Source organism: Pseudopodoces humilis, chromosome 1, assembly GCF_049639895.1.
Source record: "Pseudopodoces humilis isolate 2021_Gansu_Grassland_sample_001 chromosome 1, ASM4963989v1, whole genome shotgun sequence".
NCBI lineage: Eukaryota > Metazoa > Chordata > Aves > Passeriformes > Paridae > Pseudopodoces > Pseudopodoces humilis.
This window is the reverse complement of record NC_142200.1, coordinates 105,419,215-105,438,122: the sequence shown is the minus strand read 5'-3', so window position 1 is coordinate 105,438,122 and position 18,908 is coordinate 105,419,215. Positions and strand designations below refer to the sequence as shown.

General features: G+C 40.7%; 1 long non-coding RNA gene across 1 annotated transcript in view; it reads right to left on the bottom strand.

Moving 5' to 3' along the window:
* Positions 1-16,157, bottom strand: part of LOC148185184 (uncharacterized) — a 36,239-nt gene extending 20,082 nt beyond the window's left edge. Inside the window, exon 1 of the long non-coding RNA XR_015773445.1 lies at positions 15,824-16,157. This is a non-coding gene — a long non-coding RNA (uncharacterized LOC148185184). The remainder of the gene's footprint in view (positions 1-15,823) is intronic.
* Positions 16,158-18,908: the final 2,751 nt, after the last annotated feature.

Here is an 18,908-nt window from a genome sequence, read left to right as displayed (position 1 = left end):
AGGGAGAGGGGCTGAGGGTGCTTTCCCATTTGAAACATGCTTTTGCATTTTCCTTCCAGACTTGGAGGATTAGTGTGACAAAGGAATAGGATTTGCCAGGAGTATTTTAGCTGACTAATGCATGGAAACAGTGCAGATTGCTCTTACCCTGTTTGTGAATTAATTACCAAGCTTACTTTTTTTTTTTTTATTTCCCTATAAAATGTTTGGGAACTGTGCTAGAAAAGAAAATTATACCAATAATTTTCCCAGAACTGAAGTTACCTATATAACCTTTATATTCAACTTTTGACACAAAGAAGGACAAATCCTCACCTGGCTTTTGGCATACTAGAAAACTTAGTATGTCAATGGCACCATTTGAACTACGTTAGTAGTCAAGGTGACAATGAAAACTAAAATTGTAAATTGCACAACATATCTTATAGACAGACAGTAAGTCATAGAAAAGCTATGTATATATTTCAAAATATTCCTTTGAAAACAAGAAGTGAAAGCGGTACGATGATATTTTAGGCAAAGTTTAAGTTATATGCTACAGGTAGAAAATGTTATTGTTGCACGAAAACAATTTTAACCTGGTCTTATTCAATCCAGTAAAATTTCCATAAGATTCAGGATGAATGGAAGAATTATCTTAGCTGTTCCCCTCTATAAATTTGATCATCTTTGATCAGTGGATTAGAGCTGATGGTTTGCACTTTGTTTCTCCTTTATTTTAGGTGCCATCTCTGAAGCACTGCTGCTGTATCGGAGTTGGCAATTATTTATTTCATAAAGAAAAAACGCATACTGATTGTCCAAAATAAAGGCATGGTCAACCTTGTATAAACCTATCCTGCAATCAGCATAAGTAAAAATGCTTCTTTTTAAATGCTATTCCATAAGGGATCAGGGCTGCCACACATTGCCTCAGAGATGAGACAGGATGAGCAGGGACCCAGCATGTGGTGGGTATGAGTTAAGAAAAAGGGACAGCTGCTTCCCAAGCTGCAGCCAGGTCTTCTCACCATCCAGTCTCTGTTGTGCTGCTCTGAAGATTATGCCTTGAGGAAAGCTTCCCATGCTGCTTTAGCAGCATTTCTTGGACTGTTCCCCCATCATAAATCCCTAACTTGCTTGTCAGGAGGAAAGCAACTGAAATTAGGGGAACACTGACAGCCTCAGACCACCTACACTGCAATCAGCAATGCCCACACAAACAGGGTGATGCAGCTTCTGAGACTCTGCATAGCCACCAATACCAGTGAGAAAGTTTTCTGATTTACAGTCTTCATTCCAACCCTGGAGCTTGGCCAATGGCCATCATATCCAAGAAGATTTCTTCCAGCCGGGTGTTCATTTCACAGCTCTCCTGTGCTGCAAGAACTGTCTAGTGCAAAGCTGACTACACATTTTTTTATTTCCTTGTAGATAAGGCTTTCCACTCCAACAATATTTATATCATTATCTTCTTCCTTTTCTATTTACAGCCCCATGCTGTGTTCTTATATAGCATCTGCAAGGCATTGACATCCAAAACTTTGCACAGGAAAGACCCCTCATGATCCATCTGTCTCTTGGGTGCTGTCCTGCTCCACTAGAGCTCAATAGGGCCTTTGTGGGTAACAGCAGCTAGAGACTACCAGAAAGCCTTGGACTGCAAGTGTTTAACACATCACAGTCCAGAGGACAGCTTTTCTAGTTCACTCTGAGCCAGTGATGATTTTTGTGACCAAAAAATGCTTCTTTGCATAGCAGAGGCTGCTCCAGTTTCCACTATTGTGTTCAGATTTGTGAGAACTCTGCCGCCCACCATCAGCGCTAGAAGTGACATCCACTTTGGGGTTGTCATTGAATACCAGGTAACACATAATTAAAGAGTGGGAAGAATACTTGTTTTTTGTATCCTCTGACCCTTGACCCTCACTTAAAGAGCCATAAGTGGTAAATAAATGCACCCAGTGGGTTACACTCAAGCCAGAAGCAGCATCACAGGTACCAGATGAGCACTGCTCATAAGATATCCATTATATTCAACTTCACGATGCTGTGGCTATATATCATAAATAATGGACATAAAAGAAGTTTCCTTTACATTGCTCTAGTTCATGTGCCAAACCTGTTTCCTTCTTGCCTTGAGCATTGTTTAATCAATTCAATCTTTACAAAGACATTTTTACATATTTTTTACAGGTACACCACAAAAGTATATATGAAAACATATGGGTCTCTGAAGTTGAGCCCCTCAGTTTTATCTGCTCTTAGGATATCTTCTCTTCATGCCTGAAATTCTTCAAACCCTTCCCCTAGCATTGCCTATCCATGAACCTTGCAGGTGCTAACAACAGCTGGAAGCCACCACAGGCATATTTCACAACATTGGTCATCACTGTTCCAAACTTTTTCAGTTGGGATTGCTGATGAGGCTGCAAGTCCTTTTCAAGATGACCAAGAAATATGATGGTCCTCTTTGTATCCTATAGCCTCAAGGAACCTCTTTGGTAAGAGCCCAACTACAGGGAGGTCTGCAGTCCCTGAGAAAGCCTTGAAAGCTTTAGTCTGAGAAAGTTTAAGAAAGCAATATTGTTTCCAAAAGAAAGTGCAAGCACATAGTTGGCTGATGCCTTTGTGGCACCATTGCCCTAAAAAAAGAGCTGCCACAGATCACTCAACATTTCTGTTCCTTGCAAATATTTTGAGGGTGTTTTCTTCCTCTGGGGTGAAAACTATTGACTTTGATATACTATGCCAAAGGAAGAGACTGCTTGTTTTTCATGTGAGAAACATTTTCATTTGATTTCCCCATAATGCAGTATCTACCATAACTCCTGGAATTCCCAAACACCTCAGGAAATCCTCAGCTGCTCACATGCAACCCTTCAAAGCCAGAGGGGATTCATAGCAGTTCCTGCCCTAGAGTAGGCACCCCACGAGCATGCCACCCCATCCCCTAGTGGGAACAGAGGTCTTGAAGAGCAGTTTTTCCAGTCTAGAGGGTCCATAGGAGTTTTGATATAGCAAATAGTCCAGCCCAAAGGATGGAGGCCCCTGGTTTTCTCACATCTCAGAGAGGTTTCAAGAGCAGAGCAGAGTTGTTCATATCCTACTGATTCAGGGCCGCAGAAAACAAGGGCTGCCATGGGATGTCTCTGCTTCACCCCACACAGAATCGATACCCAAGGACTCCTAACTTCCTACAGTAATAGAATATAGGATCTCAAAGCTGGTTATCCAGAGGAACAACTTTTCTTCTTTGGGAGACTCAGGCTGCATTGCTGGTTCAGTCCTCATGGACATATGAAAGGACTCAAAAGGCATCTCTGTATTTCTCCCCTTGTGCCTCAACAGCAACAGGAATTTGTTCCATAGGGCTGCACCTGCAGCACAGCTACCACCTCTCAGGGGAATGTTCTGTCAGGCTTTGCATCCCACTGGTGCTAACAAGGAGATAGTAACTTTCTTTTCAGCAGCAGATTTGGTGATGGCTGTTAATGATATGTTGGGGCAGAAGAAATTCAGCCAATGTCAAACTGGCACAGTGTGTGAGGGCTAAATTGAAGCTATCAGCCACATATTATTCTAATTCTTAGGAAGTTATGATTTTTTTTTTTAGTAGGCCAGTTCATTATATATTTTGGGGTTAATTTAAATCTTAGTTTTGACACCAGTGGCAGGACAGATAGATCAAGTACCGTCTCAGGAGATCAGTCTCCTGTTAGCAGAATCAAGGACCATACACACTTTTCCCCAAACATAGCATTGAACTTTTCCCCTAGACTTACATGGTTCAGTTAAATGGAATAAACAAATAAGGATCTTTTATCTGACTAACTGGAAAGCATTTTTTCATTGTAATAAAAATATGCTAAGTACTGGAAACATAGAGGAAGTCTTTCCAGAGCAAGCTCTACATACTTATTTCATCTTTTGTTTGACAGAGACAGGCAATTTAAAAGAACCCTATGACAGAGCAGCACACAACAGAGGATTTTCATCCTTGGCCTGTCATTGATCTCAGCTGTCTATCCTTGCACCTCTGTCATCAGTCACAGCATTCGCATTACCACAGTAAACATCCATAGACTCAACCTTCATCCTGTCCCAGGACCTGCTCTATGCAGACTCTATGTTTTCCTCCTGTTAATTGAATTATCTCATTCTCTGTGCCAGGAAAAGTCCATTATTCCATGCTCAGAGCACTAATTTCACAGTGTTTACAAATCCAGTGAGACATTGCTGGAGGACACCAGCTGCTTTCAAGAGCCAAGAACTCACAAAGGAACAATTTTGCTTCAAACAACAGAGACCAAGATTATGCTTACCTAAGTGCTGGGGAACAAATTGTTTGGGACAAGGAGGAGGGATTGGGGAAACACTATTCTTGCACATGTCACCAAGTCATGGGTCCCAGCACAGGCAGGCCGCAAAGCAGCAAGGATTGATGTGGTCCATCAGTCAGACCAGACTCTGACTATTTACTACACTAAAATTACCCTTTGCACATTCCAGAGAGTTTTGTATGTGCCTTGAATGTAGAGGCGTTTTGACACACTTCTTTCTGTTGTGTATCATATGAGTCTCACAAACTCTTGACATTTTACTGCGAATCCTGTTGAAATCAGCATCTTCACACATGTGCCATACATAGCAAGGGACCCCTGCTACAACTCTGCCATGTAAAAAGCAAAGCTATTTAAAAGACACTGGGGATAAAGCAAATGTACTGGTCCTTAATCCAGCTTTAGAAAGAAAAATGCTGCTTCAGATACCACTGAATTATTGATGAATGAGCTAACAGGCTGCAAGAAAACATCTCCTCAGCAAATCACGATCCTTTAACTTAAATGCCTGGTACCTACTTGTAGGCATAAAACCAAAGTTGGTACATTCAAAAATAAAACCAGTTTCCTAGTTAAATCACAATAACATCAAAAACCTGAAAGCTTCAAAGGAAGTAAGGAAAATATAGTCCAGAAGCGGGAAGTACCACAAAATGCCAAGTTATATCTTACAAAGCACTAACCAGAAGTCTTTAAACCTTCAGACGCCAGCTTATCCAATGTACCATTCTGCTCTTCTCAACTCAAGATATGTGAGGATACTTAAGGAATGCAACCCAGATGTTTATGCTTTTTTCAAATTTAAGCCTTTCTGAAACACTAAGCCGGTGAGATGGGTAGAGTTTTTTAGAGACCAGACACCAGCCTGTTAATTACAAAGCAGATAGGCTTGTCTGGCTGAGCTGGGAAAAGCAGGGAGCAACCACTGATGTTAAAGAATACTGAAATAGAAGATTCAGAAGGTAGAAGTACTGGACAATATTTTTTCCTTTGGTGCTTGACTTTTAAATTGGATTGCAGTCCTCCATCCTCCCATCCAGGGAAGATCCTGTTCCCAAGTTAATTCTGGTAAGTTCTGGTGCAGTCTGCAGAGGAACCACAACGTCTATCAGCCATTGGGGCAAATGTGTTGCCAGAGGGATGCCGAGAAGGTGGTTAATCTGAAATTCATATTCTGACACATTGCCCGGATTTGACTTATTTCTGGGCTCACAGATGTGGACAAGCCAAAAAAAATAAAAAGCCAGTGAAAATAATTACTGTCATTATTTCTTGGCAGTCACTTTCCAATGTATATATTATTTGGCACATTTTTGTATGGTACATGCCTGCAGATAGCTTTAGAGGTATTACTGGTGTTTGGACATGTGGAAGTAAACCAGATGCCTTGGCTTGGCCCCAGGTTCAGGTTTTGCCTCAAGTTGCCCATTTCTAGTAAAGGCTGTCACCAAAAGGATGTTGTTGATCTTACTGTGACAAGCACAAGAGAAGTGGACTACACTCCAAAATACAGAAGCCTCCTTAGGACAATGCTGTCCACTGACTGAAGCTGTAGGTTTACCTCAGTGCTGTTTTGGATCTATTTCTATCATGATTGAACCATGGGTACAGATGCTGGGCACAGAATCTCCACTTCTTTCATTTTTCAAGAGGCTCCACTCCAACACAATCCATCCTGATTGAAATATCCCCTCCAGAGTCCAGTCCCTGTCTTCCCTCTCAGTGCATGGAGGGAGACAGCCACTGCATGGCTGAGTGTGTATGCTTTTGGACTGGGAGTCCAGAATCTCCCTTTTCAGTGTTAAACTGATTTTATAGCTACTGAACACCCAAGATAGAGCAGTAATTTGAGTATCTCATAGTTTTTCTTCCCTCCTTTCATCTAAGCCCTCTACTCCTTGAGGAATCACAGCTCCTGCTAGAGGTTCTACATGCTCTGGTAATGCAAAAACAACAACAAAAAAAAACCCAAACCAAGCTAAAAATAAAATTCAAACAAAAAAACCAAACAAAACCAAAAAAAAGTAAAACAAAGAAAAGTTTCAGGATTCTTATTCCATTGTGTCTCTAAATGTCCTTTGAGGAAGGAAAGTTGCTATTCAACTAGGCAGGTAATCCACAGCAAGGTAAGAATACAAAGTGCTAACATGTAGTCAGTGCATGAGTTTGGGGGTTTTGGGTGGTGGGGACTTCTTGGATGGATTTTTGGGGGTCTTTTTTTTGGAAAGGCTAAAACCACACTATTATTTTTCTTTCTCATAATAATCACTGTAATAAGAGCACAGCTCAGAAAATACTGAATTGGCATTTCTAAAGCCTCTTGGCTGCCCCATTTTGCACTAGAAGAGCTATCTTCTTGGCACTGGACAAGCCTAGACAGCCCAAAGACATAGTATGTGTTGCATCACATTTTAATAGCCAGAAGAGCAACATTTATACTACTTTATATGAATGAGACATGAAGAAAAATAAAGTGTCTTATGGATAACTCAACAAGCTATTCATATAACTGGGCCTTAATTTATTTGATCTATAATAACAAAATATTTCCTCCTTTATAATTTCATTCTTTAAATTCACCAGATGACAGAAGAATATTGTAAGCAGAAATTCTGTACTAGAAACCACATTCCAGTGGTATTGAGAAATCACTTTCTTGTGGTGGAACTAGAAGCCTGTTCTTGGAGCTGCAAAGATTTCTATTTCTCTGTGATAGTTTTCTGTGTGGTTGAGATGTAGTGTACACTACAGAACAGGCCTTATTTTGGATGCCAATGAACCTCATGGGTAGTAAATCTTTTTTCTTAAGCAATTAAATTTCTGACTTTAATCTTTCATTCTCTGATAGAAGTGGTTTTCTGGATCAGGCTGAACGCCAGAAAATAATTTGCAAAACAAAGGTTGCCCCCAGCTCTAAACTACATTTAATATTTCTCTTTCACTGCAATCATCCCTGCTGCTTTCTTTTTTTTTTTTTCCTTTCTTCACTATAATGTAAGAGATCAACTCTCAGCTGGGAAAGAGCGAGCAAGTTTTGAGACATGCTCTCTTAAGAGACCTGAAGCATCTACACACCAAATCTTGCCCTTTCTATTATCCAATGAAGCAGAAGTGCTAAAGCTGGAAGAGATATTCCCAGTCCTCAATGCCTTACAGCAGCACTCAAAACCTCAATTACATATAACATTAATCCAGAAGTCCATGTCCATCGCTACTTTACCCTGTCTAGTCTCTCATATCTAGGGGTGAAACCCACTGAATGCTGGGATTCCAGTTTATCCCTTCTATCTGTAAATGAAAGATTATTTTAAAATAAGGAAGAGGCTTTGCATCACCTATGCAAAGGTAATAGTATCTCAATTAACTATAGGGTCCTGAAACATTTTATTTAAGCAGCTAAATGAACGTATATGTCTAGTAAGACCCCGGTGCTCCCTATTAAGCCTACATTCTTTATTTGTAATGAGGCTACTGAACAGAGGCAGGCATTCATTACCAGTGGTCTTGCCACCTCCAGGGTGGGCTCTTTCCATTAGGAGGCATCTAATGGGACCATATTTTGAAGTAATACAGAAGACTAGACTAGATTGAGACACACATAAAACTGTGAACCTGAAACCTGCCAGAGAGTTTGGATGTCCAGTAGTACATTTTGCATCAGCACGGGCATTTCTGCCTATCAACATGGAAAAGACTTTCTGGTTATGGTGATTGGTTCTTAGCAGAACAGTTTCAGAGACAGTAACGAGACTTAACTGAGGGCATCAGAGCACTCAAGCTCTCTACTAAAAGTTGAAAAGGAATATTACACATACCATAAAATGCATTATATATTCCAACGATGTCTCACACAAAATAAATCTTGCTTAATAGAGTTCTCCATTATTTTTAGAAACGCCTAGAGTGTTATGGGGCTTGGCATTTGGAAAGAAATTTTCATTTAAAACACCACCTGTGACATACAACTGCTCTCAGACCAAATGGCAAATCTCCTTTTTCAAGACTTCAGTATGTAGCTTCTACCCCATAATACAGTTACAGGCTGGGTTTATCCAGGTCTGACCAAGTGAGTACAGCCAAGCTGTACTTTTCCCTTCTGCTTCCATTGTACAATAAATGTAGCATGATTTGTGGGTGTTCAGCACTTAAATCTGATCCAGCAGACCTTTAAGATCTTGTTTGAGACTTCAACCCTGCGATGATAAAGTAAGATGTCCAGGATAATTTAGTCCATATAAACAACCTGCAATTCTTCTTTATGGCCCCGTGTGCAGCCACACAAAATATGGGTCCATATTTTGTCCAGTATCACACAACCATAAAATTAACAGTCCTGCACCTGCTGGAGACTAACAAAAATCCTACAACATATTTCAAAACAACTGTAGAAAAAAACCTACCCTCTCTGGTGCCCTTCCTAGACTATCCAGAAGCAGTTGTTATGTCAACATCTTTCTCTGCCAAGTATCAGTTTATGCAAAATATTTTCATGACTGAAAACAACTGGGAAGATGATGGAATTACTGTGTAAATCGGAGCCAGGGAGTATCTCATCATACTTGTTTAAAGTCAGTGGAGGGTATCTGTTAGCATTATTGACTGGATAGACTACTTACTGAAGGAGGTGGCAGAATTAGCTCAGTAGGTTTAATTTATAATCAGAATAGCCTATTGACTTCAAAAACTCAGCCACTGACAGAGAACAATTGCTATATTTGCTTAATAATTTCAGGAAAATGAATAGCTGTCTTTAGTCCTCCCAGGTCTGAGAAACTGAGCAAGCAGCCACTGAACAGACAAACTTTTTGTCCAAGACACACAACACCTTCCACTTTGTTGTGTCCCTGCAAACTGGAGCCAGGGCATGATGTAATACTAGAGTTATCAATTTACTTGACACAAAAGACACAGAGAGGACAGTGAGAACTGCAGACTGAGTGTGTTTTAAGAGAAGCATGTTTCCAAAGAGGTCAAAAAAGTAATTGGGCAGTAATACAATTGTGGGAGTTGATATTTAAAGTCCATGGTTATTCATTTTATTACATTTTGCTGCAAGTCACAGAACCAACGATCTGTCTAGGTTGAAGTTTATTTTGTTAAGTTTAGAAATATACAGAAAATTATTTTTTGGTGCCACCTTTGGCTTTCCTACCTAGGGCAGAGTTCAAAACACTCTAGACTAGGTTTCAAAGCTACTGAACCTGCAGGAAGGGTAGATCCCTAAACACACTGAAAACCCAAAGCAGGGCTACTCCAGTGTTAACTGCTGGCTTAAACATAAACTCTTCCTACACATCCCTAAAGGATTGTGCATGTTTACTAAAGCAGGTGCTCTCAGAGAACTGCTGTGGTATGCTCCTGCAGTCATCAATCGTAAAACGTGCCCGCACTACTCTTGGCAGGAGAGTGCATTAACTCCTGTAGAAGAGCTTCACAAAATTCATCAGACAGCCCAAGTCTAGGTTTCTAAACCTTCTGATTCTTAACATTGAATTATTTACTGACCAGCATATGTGATCCATTTCACTACTAACTACTAGTACAGCCTCTCCTGCAGCAAAACAAAAAGGAAAGTCATAGCAAGAATTGTGCTTAACTAAATTAACTGCAAGTTAGAAGGAGTTATACTTAATGGCTGGTGCTTCTGCTGCTTGGCTACACTAAACGTTCAAGATATTTGTGGAAACCAAAACAAGATGTAAAATGTGACTCCATCTCACTGACCTCTATAAAAGCTTAAGATCAACTTCAAGTTTTCAAATCTGAAAAACTTCAGATTAACCCAAACTTTACAAACATGCATCCAGCTCTTCATTTATAATTGCATATCAGAACCATCTTCACCTTCTAGATTCTTATGTTCAGAAGGAAGATGTGGATTAAGTGTGAGTTTCTTCAACTGAATATACCTTTGAGCATTGCATTCACTAGAAGTTCTTCAAAGCTAATTTATTCCTTGACTTTACAGATTGGTTATTGCTTGAACCTCAAAGCAAAAGAGGAGCTAACAACTTATTCCCCCATGGATTAAATACATAGCTACTTCTTCATACGGCAGGAGGTCCATTTTGGCTAGTCTGTGCCCAAATCATGAGAAAGGGCATCAGCCAGTCACTGCCTAGGACAACTTATGGTCTACCATGGTACCTGCCTTCAGCCCAGCTCCTAGGAGAGCAGAACCACAAGTTATCCTGCATGCATGAGCTTGGCAGAATGCACTGGGGATAAAGATTCTGCTCTAATTTTTTCAAAATCTCACTTCCTCTTATACAGAAGAAGGTGAAAGACAGTTCATGCCAGAATTAGACTAATTCCGTTCTGAAACACCACATTTCCCATCTCAAAGCACCAGGTGTAGGTGGTACAGATCATGTGACAATACCCAAGCATCTGAACAACACCTGTTCTAACTGCAGGGGGCTGATAACTACTCTGCAAATACCCACTGCTTGGCTCAAGCAACACATTTACTTTCCCCAAGACAATCAAAAGTTACTCCTCAGATGACCCTAACTCTAAACATGCCTGCATATTCACAATGGTTGTCTAATTTGTTGTGCTAATTTGTTGCTCTGTCTGAGAGCACTATTACTTGCTACAGCAAAGCCCTAACAAAATCCACTGCTGGTAAAAGCCTAGTGAAATCACCTGGCACAGATTTACTAGAGTGATACTTCTCTTTTTATTTCAGTGGTTTTCCCAGATAAATTTGCAAGATGTCTTGATTGTAGCTGTGCTTGTGTATCTTGTCACCCCAGGAGGACTTGGCCTCAAGAAGGGTCAGTTCTCCAAAATCCTAAACAAGTTATATGGTTAGACTGACAAACTTTCTAGAAGCCCTAATGAGGCCAAACCCACAGATGCTGATGGGGAGCACCTCACAGTCAATCCCCTGACCACTGAACTCAGTGGAGCACAGTCAGCTGACAGGTGGTATTGAACCACCTGTGTGGCCAAAGAATCAGAATCACAATGGGCTCTGCTCTATTCTACCATCAACATTACATGGATTTACTCAGAAAATGCTTGTTTCAGGTGGTACAATTGCAAGGAAAGAAACTGGTGGACATGATAGATCAAGACAGAGACTAAAGAGCAAAAGTTTTAATATGATCACTTCTCAGCCAGAATGCTAAAGCTAAATCTTATTTCCATTGAGGTCTCAGTTTTATTCCCTTCACAATCCGTCTTGTCCTCTAAAACCCACATACATGCCATTAGGCAATAAGCTTAAGGATATCAAACAGCAGGCAATTAATGTTAACAACTGACTCAGTCTTCCTTTTCCTTCAGCAGTATTTTGTGGTATTATTGAGCAGACTTTAGAGGAGAAATAGAAGAAATTGAATACATACCAACTAGTGAAAAATAATATACCCCCTAATTTACCTATACATAAAAAACTAGAAACTGGATGTGACTGAAGAACCTATATCCAATATGTATTCAATGCTTTACCATTCACTGGCACATTCACTCACTGCCAGCAAGGAGTAGAATGGCAGTAGACATTTGCCAGCTTCCACAGATGTGTTTCCTGTTTATTCTTAACTAAGTACCTTTTTCTTATAAGTCATTATGTCAGATGCCAGAACTTTGGCATTGAGCTGTGGCTCAGTATTCCAGACCTCAAGAACCACGTTCAAGTTTGAGTAGCTTTTATAAGGCTGTGCAAGATTATTTTCTTCTTTAAGGGTTCCATCTAGAGTTAGGAAGTGGTTTTGCTGTCTATTGGTCAACAAGATAGTCTAAAATTGTTATCAAAAAGTAGAAAGCAGCTACTGGAAATTATTTGCTATATTAGACCCAGGAAATCCTCAGTGATCTCCATTCTAACAAGACAGCACTAATTCTGATATAGACTGAAAAATTAGAAATCTCTGGACTACACAGCTTTGTCTTCTAGCCCACTGGATAAGATGTAACAACAATGTTTTTAACAAAACCAGTGAAAACCACTGCTGGAGTTTCAGGAAGGCATTGTGCATTGTAATGAAAATATTTTGTCACAATTTCCAGTCATTCTATTGCTTTTTTCATATGGAGCCAGTTATTACTAAGTATCTTGTTCATCTGAAGAAAATACATTTCCATCCTCAAAGGCTTTGCCTGTAACACAAATAACCAGGAATTGCTGGTACTCCAAATGATGATGCACAAATCAGTACTTTCTATCTGGCATAGATGCAGCATCATTTAGAAAATAAAGGCTAAAGAACATGCTTAGCAAACCTTCAGGTATCCAAAATCCCCATACCCATAGAAGTAAACCAAGCATCTCTAATGTCCTCCCTTGTCACTGAAGAGGGACATGGGAAAAGTTTGCTCAAAATATTTGCTACGACAAATAGAAGCATCTGCTCCTGATGTGTGGTGGTTTACAAGCCCAGAGTGATGGTCTTGTTACCCCACACAGAGACAGGCTCCATGTTTAGGCTTGTGCCAGGTTGAGCTCCAAGACTTTCAGTTCCCTGCACAATGGGAGGTCAAACCTGAACCGAATAGAGGCTCTTCCTGGCAAGAAAGCACTGAACTACACAGGGGAAATAGGTTAGAAAGAATAATCATCAAGTGGGTGCATGGTGTTTTTAAACCAGCATTTTAAATGTTTTTCTTTGAACTTGGAACTCAACCTGAAACAAAAGTACATGCTAAGCAACAGTCTGCAAACAGATTGGGATTCATAAGTTACCCAAACCCTGTCACCAGGGCCATCAAATTTGGTGTTCTGGGAATAAGAGCTAGGCAAGCACCACTCGACTTGTGCAATGATTTAAAGACAACAAGCAGTACATACAAGCTGCTCTCCTGAACCCTGATGTTGCACACAGAAGTGCACCACCAGCAAAACATTTATGCTTGTGTTTCAGGGAGGCAAGTACTGTATACACACACACACTGAAAAAAACCAGCATGTCTCTGGAAAGGACTCTTGCTAAGGCAAAACCTTTTTTTCTCAGAGATCAGTCCTTGATTCTCCTTTCCCCCCAACAGAGAAGTCAGCCAACTGTTTGGTGTGAAAACAAATTCTCCCAGTGTGGCCACAAGCTGAGCTAACACAAGAAACATTTCCTCTTGCCCAGCTTCTGCAGATGATGGGACTTGGTCCCAGGGCATTGTATTTAGTTTCAGTCTAGAGCTGCAGATCAGCTCGAGGCTGGGAATCCCACCCTTGCCCTGTTATGAAGGAAACAGTGTTGAAAGGAAAGCATTTGCCTCCAAGAGGGAGGATTATTTTTGAGGACTAAGCATTTAGCTGTTTAGGATACAAACCAAGCAAAGGAATATAGCCTGAAGTCAACCAGAGGAACAACACATAATTTCTCTCTGTATAATGTAACAGTTTTCTTAAGTAAGTTAGAGAAGGAACAGCAATTTGGTGGTATTCTAAAAGAAGGCAGTCACCCCAGGACACTCATATTTTAACAGAGTAATTCAGATCTGATGAAGTGTATATGCATTTATTTACCTTTGTCTTGGTACATAAATCTATCTGGGCAGCTATTTTTCCGAGCAGCAGTTCTGTTGTGAAACAAACTGGTACACACACACATACACACACATTCGCGCTGACTTTATGAAACAGTCACCAAATCTTGGCCACATATGAGCTATGTTCAAAGAGATCAAATGAAATGCTATCACTTCAAAACCAAAGCTAGGACCCCATTCTTCAGTGTCCAGATAAGATCACCTAAAAAGAACTTCCACTTGTGGTACTTCCACAGCATTGCTATGCAAAGATACACTGATCCTTAGGGACACACAGCTATGGACAGCCAGATCCTCTCCCTTACTGCACAATCACTCACACAGAGCTAGAGCATCATACTGATTATTTTTGACCCTATTGCTAGGAAGGGGAAAAAAAAAAAAAAACCACAACAAAAAACCCATGCCAAAACATCCAGTTCTCCTTTCCCCAGCCTTTTCACTTTAAAAGCAAAATATTCAACGGGTCTGAAGATTTACATTAACCTTGTGAGGCCTCCTGGGAACTTCAGAGCACCATAGCTCTGACACAGAAAGTGCCCAGATGATATAAACCCAAAACTTGGATAGTATTAGGTACCTAATGGAATACTCAAGAATGTCTGACTGTGTTACGCCTACACTACAGTCACCACTGTAACCACAGCTTGGTGCAGAGGAACTTCAACATAAAATTCAGCTGAGTAATAGAATTTCAGCATTTGGACTTTGCTGAGCTCTGACCTAAAACTCTGCTGGTTCCTGGACAGGCAGCTTACAGTTCAAGAACAGCTGCCATCTACTTCAAATACAGCAGCTGTTACAGTCTAAGAATAACATAGATGGGTCTCGACACAATTTTTATGAAGCTTTGAAGTCCAGCATTCTTTTCCAACTGGGAAAAGAACTGGATCTGAGAAGAAGGATTATTTGTGAGGACAAAACATTTAGCTGCTAAGAGTACAAAATGTACAGTAATCTTCACAGATCTATGTGTTGAGCTAGGAAAACAACATCCAGCATCAGGAAGCAACATAGGCTACCCATCTGTACAGTAAAGATTTAGAACATCTACTCAGGAAGCCTACATTCAAACTTTATGAGAGTCAGGCACCAACTGCACGGCCCTTCCCATGTGTTAATTGAGTCGAACAAGCAGAAAAAATAATTAAGGACAGAGGAAAAGTAATGGAGCTTGTGCTTTCATTAAATCTAGCCACTTAATTTTTTTCTTCCCACTCTCCTTCAAACAGCTAAGATTTCATCTCCCAGTATCCTGGGACATGTGGTGGGAAAAATGGGACAAATCAATTCGCACCTCTAAAATTATGCTACTGTACCCAACACCCACATACAGAGACTCACTGGACCAAATCAAGAGGCCCTGTTAGTGTTAGGATTTGCAAGCAGAAATCTTCATCGCTCATTGTCCTGGCACCAGGCAGGAGCCTGGAGCTTTCAGAAGTTTATTATTCCTATTCCACAGTACAGAGTGTTTCACTGATGTATTTAAGCAACCTCCAGTTAAAAAACAGAACAAAACAAAACAACCAGATACATGCTTATCATTGGCAGGGGTGTGATGTCAAGCAAACCTCAACCAGCTCTGCAGGAAGGTTCAAGCCTGCAAAAGTCAAGGGAAATGAAGGAGAGAACCACTCAACCAGTGCAGCACAGGCAGCACAACTCCCAGGAGAGGAGGAAGGCCAAACAGAACTCACTAAAGACATATTTTAGCAGCTAAGTCTGCTAAACCAGTGTGAATGGCCCCCAGCACAGTTTTGTACTCTGTTCTTTCCCAAGTATGAAGTTTTTGTTAGCTGCCCAAGTGGGATGGGAGGTAGATATCCATATGCCTTCAAGAAGTCTCAGCAAGTGATTCTGGCTTAGGGATGCTGACATCTCTTTTCTCCTTTCTGAGCTTCAAAGGTGTTTTGCTGTACACAATCTTTCCCTCTTTCTCTTCACTGAAGCTATCACTCCCCTCTCTCCTATTAGCATCCATGAAGGCAAATCAGTTTTTCACTTACCTTTTAGCCATAGATGGCTTGCCTTGTGGTCATACCAGTTCACCCAGAACATAGGAATAACATCCATTAAGATGCATCTAGCTATTTCCACCTATCCTTTCTTACACAGCACTCCTGTGTTTTACTGCTAGTTCAGGGAGCTTCAAGAAGCTTAAAATTTGTATTTATCAACATGGTCCTTAAGGATGAGGATCTTCCTAGCTACTCACTATTCACACTTACACTAACTCAGAACAAACTAACCCAAAAACCCATTGCAAACTTAAGAACAGCAAACCTACTCCCACAGCCCCCCAAGGCTCACAGCCCTTCCCTGGGCTCCTGCTGGGCCTGTGCTAATTCACAGCAGCTGTAGCTTGGAACCAGCTTTCTCCCAGCTGATGCTGCTTCAAGTCAGCTCATACTGAGATAACGGAACTTAGTACATGACATCAGTTTTTCTGATTAATATGTTTCTTCTTCTGAAAGAAGAAGAGTTTTCTGAGGAAAAAGACAGGGTGTCAAGGGCTTTTCCCTCATTTGCTAGGGAAAAAAGACTAAAAATCCTGCAGTATGGGGACCCTTAAAGGGAACCAAAGCAAGCACCAGTTCCTGCCCTAGGATAACATGGTGTTCGCCTTTACTGGGAACACCATATGGAAGGAACTCTGTCTTTCCTTCCAAAGCACTAAGACAGAAGATCCCAAAGCCTCTCTTTTTCCCAAAATAAAGGGTTGTCTCTTTAAACACCTGTTCAGAGGTAAGGATATATCAAAATCCATCCCAAATGAAGAAAACAATTAAATCTACACCATGTCAGGTATTTGTTCCTCACTGAAGTTGGCAGGAACTAAGTGTGCAAGTTTCTCTGAAGTTGACTAACAGGAAGATTGAGCCCAGAAACACAAACCTTTGAAAACCTGGTGGTAGAGTTTGGATCTATGTTTGTAAAGAAACACGTACTTGCACTGCCCTGAGCACTGCCTGACCACAAGGCAGTTATGCAGCTCCCAACACAGTGCTCTGAATAACTGAAGCGGGGTTTTGGAATTTGCTTGGATAAAAACTGAGCCACAGCTAAAGGACATCATCAGAAGTTTTGCTTAGCAAGGAGCTGGATAACTGGGATCTAATAATGGCTGATTAGAAAAGCTTTGTTGCATTTCAACAGTTTGAAATTTAGTTTAGTTTTCCACTAAAGTCCCAGGGAGAGCAATTCAAGTTTGTGTGAACCAGTACCAAAGGCAAACTATTTTCATGACTTGAGGATTGACCAGCTTTCAGGTACAGTATGAAGCATTACATTTGCCATGGTGGATAATGACTGATGGAAGAAATTCTCTGTGTATTGAGAAGTTATTTTTCCCATCTGTTTTAAAAATTATTTAATTTATCCAAGGTTACTTGTGGGAAAAATTAATGGTTAGTCAAACACATATTACTTAGTTGCAAAAATAATAAAGAACTTTTTAAAAGGAGAGAAATCAGAGTACCAAATTGACTTGAATTTATTTGACTTGAATTTTCATCTCATATGGGAAGGCAAATGAATATTTATATACTGTAAAGTCAAGTGTCTAGCCACCAGAATAATGTCATCAAAAAGCCATCAGGAGAAAAGGTCTTATTATTTGAATAGATTTTTTCCTTCTGTGGTTCTTTCTTCTTGAAGTCTAAATAAACACTTGGGCTGCAGCCATATTTCATCTGTTGGAAGTTTGGGGAGGTGGCAGGCCCCTGTGTTAAAAGAGAAAAAGTTTTTCTCTTCTTAAGCAGCAAGAGTAGGGCCCTGAGGAATCGAGGGAGAGGCTTCACAGTCCAAAATAATCACCCATTCAGACTGATTGAGACACTGTGGGAAGCCATTTCCAATGCTCTCCAGATGCAGCCAGAGGAAAGCAAGTAGTTGTAAGTACATTGTCAAAAGGAGCAGAGACCTCCATCCTTGCATGATATATAACATAAAACACTAGGTAACAGTGTCCAAGGGAACACCACCTGAAGTTCTAAAGCTGAGGTATCTCACTGCTCTTCACTGGAAATCAATTAACCACCAGTACAAAAGATTTGCTTACACATGCTTTAGGCAGCCATGTGATCCTGCAAAGTCTCCATCTGCGAGGTGTAGATCTCACTATCCCTCTCTTTGCACTGCAGCAACAGTTAGAAGCACTCCAAAATTCAGAAAGATTTGCCTCTAGCCCTTCTGGGAAGTTTTTCTACATCCAGCTTCAGAGGAACAGTGAGCACCAACAGACTAAGTACAGGATAGCAGGGGAGACTGCAGGGCTGTGACTTCCCAGTCTAGCTGGGCTGCAGCTCCAGGGTGCCCAGCACATTACCTGGGAGATGCTGCTGGCAAGCTACAGGTTTGGAAAAACAGCAACAACTGCCACATTTTCTTGTGATTCAAGACTGACCCAAGTGGTACAACTCATGCCAGCCAAGACTTTGCTGTGACCCAGCTTAAGTTTCAGGTGAATGAGAGCTTGAGAGCTTGAAGCTGTGGTGGATTTTTGTGTAAGATGACACTTGGAGATTGTAGAACAAATGGCATTTTTCTTACCAAAATTTCTTCTTAGTTAAAAAATTTCAATAGGAGTTTTCCCTCCTAGTGTCAGCTAGATATAAATGTTGTGAAACAAACCCTTCCAGACATCAAAGCAAGAGTGATTGCTTCTGGGTTTCAGAGCAAGCCTGAAACTCGATCCAGACCAGTACTTGCAGACATACTTTTTCATTTTTAAGAGCCATTGCCCAATAGCTCTTACATTCCTCCCAGTGGCCAGTCCATTGTTTGTGAGCACCCTCAGTAAAGTTGCTGTAAATAATTTACACAACCCTCAGCCAACCAAGGCTGAGATGGTACCACCAGACGCACATGAACATCTCAAGCTATAGCTGTGTTACTTTGTATGTGATGTGAAATGAAAAATAAAGCCCTGAGCATTCCAGTCATACCAAGTGTGCTCCTGATAGCACTTTTAAACAAATCTCCACTGTTTCAGGGATAGAGCAGAACTGGAGTCTGTCTGCTTCGATTTAAATCTGTCCCTGAATGATGTCCACGAGTTAACAGGGAGAATTACAAGGGAAGGAACAAATA